Below are 1,927 nucleotides of genomic sequence, written 5' to 3' on the forward strand. Positions count from 1 at the left end.
AGGCGTGAGCCACCGCGCCTGGCCCAGAATGTGAATTTTTTTAATGTAATGCACTAGAATGCAAGCCAGACTGAAAATATTCTATAAATAGAACAGTGTTTTTTCTAATACTCTAACAAATTAAACTAAAAATGTATTTATTCATATTCTTTCATTGAATGTAAACTCTGATCATATCATTCTGTGTGGTCAATGCTAAGAAATGAGAAAAGTTCATTTTTTTCTTGAGAAATAAAAAGTTTGGGCTGGGTGTGGTGGCTCATTGCCAGTAATTTCAACACTTTGGGAGGATCACTTGAGTCCAGGAGTCTGAGACCAGCCTGAGCAACAAAAATATTTTAAAAATTGGCCAGAAATAAATAAGTGAGTAAGTAAGTAAGTAAGTAGCAGGGCATGGTGGCTCAGGCCTATAGTCTCAGCTGCTTGGGAGGCTGAGGCAGAAGATCACTTGAGACTGAGGGGTTTGAGGTTGCAGTGAGCTATGATGACACCACTGCTCTCTAGCCCAGGCAGCAGAGGAAGACCCTGTATCAAAAAAAAGAAAAGAAAAAGAAAAAAAATCTGGGTCGGGAGCATGGCAGATTAGGGGTGACCTCCTGGCTCTCTCCTCCCAGAGTGGGAGGTGAAGAACATGGACACCCACACGCGAGTGAGGCGCTACCCTACAGGATTAGCTTCGTGAATCTACAGAGAAGCAGTGAGGGACAAGCAGTCCCGCGGATAAAATCAGGTGAAGTCAAAAAACACTCGCAAATTACCGGAGAGTTGGGACAAAGGGGAAAGGCAGCGCGGGACGGCCACGCCCTGCGGCAGGCTCGCCCAGGCAGGGAGATCTGACTCACAGGAAGACGACTCTTCCTTCACCAAACCCCACTCCCACGCAGGCAGGGAAGTGCTAGAGGTCAGTGCGAAGTGGTAGCACAGACCAACAAGCGGTGCGGAGCCGAGACAGGAGCGGGGTCCATTTTGAACGTAGTGGAGCGCGGCGCTGCGTTGGCATCGGAGGGGAGGGACCGGCCCGAGCGCGCGCTCCCCGGATCGGAGGCCGCCCGAGCCCACGGGGGAGAGTTTGGAGGCAGCTTCTTGCCACAGGAGACCGCCAGGACTAGTTCGGGGGAGGGGAACTCCATAAAAGAGGCTCTACCCGCAGAAATCGCTGAAAGTTCAGCGGGTGCTGGGAGGGACACAGCACAGTGTCCTCCCGCGGATGGGTCCAGAGTCGCCGTGGGTAGGGCGCGCAGCGAACTCAGCGTGTGGCCCTGGGAGTTGGCAACGGCAGACCCCAGCACCAGATGCCCTCCTGGTGCAGTCGGCTTCAGCGCTGACTAGCAGGGGGTGGGCAGCTGCAATTCGGGGACCCCAAAGCCTGCGACCGCGGGGACTTGTTGCCCGGGCGTCCGCCTGAGTCATAGCTGCTGCCTCTGTGGCAGAGCTGGTCGCGCCCTGTGAGGAGAGGCGCGCAGCCACTTTTTCTCCCAAATCTGCGGAGTCCGTCGCAGCCACAGACTCAAGCCCCGCCTCCGAAAGAGCGGAAAAGAAAGAGCGATATTGCTGCCGAGTTTCCAGGCAGTCTCCGGCGGCCCTGTTCCACTCAGTCGCTGACGCTGTCCGCAAAATGACGGGGAACTGAGAGTGAACTGAGGGAGACTGCTTATAGAACTGTGATCCAGGACACATAAGTCCTCCTCTGCCCGGCGATTCGCCCTCCGCCCCAACACACCGCGCTAAAAGGCCGGCCTCTGCCACTAGGCGGAGTAAAGGGGCCATTTTTTTTTTTCTTTTAAATTTTTTTGTATAGTGGTGATCCGAGACGACATAACTAGCCCCTCCGCCAGGCGACTCGACCCCTACCCACACATAGTGCCAAAGGACCTGCCTCTGCCTCCAGGCGGAGTAAAGGGGTCGTTTTTTGTGTGTGTGTGTGTGT

General features: G+C 54.2%; 1 protein-coding gene across 1 annotated transcript in view; it reads left to right on the forward strand.

The window, feature by feature from the left end:
- The window catches only part of IFT81 (intraflagellar transport 81), a 109,323-nt gene that overhangs the window by 85,055 nt on the left and 22,341 nt on the right, over positions 1–1,927 (forward strand). The window lies entirely within an intron of this gene.

Source organism: Propithecus coquereli, unplaced genomic scaffold (assembly GCF_000956105.1).
Source record: "Propithecus coquereli isolate 6110/MARCELLA unplaced genomic scaffold, Pcoq_1.0 Scaffold81, whole genome shotgun sequence".
Taxonomy (NCBI): Eukaryota; Metazoa; Chordata; class Mammalia; order Primates; family Indriidae; genus Propithecus; species Propithecus coquereli.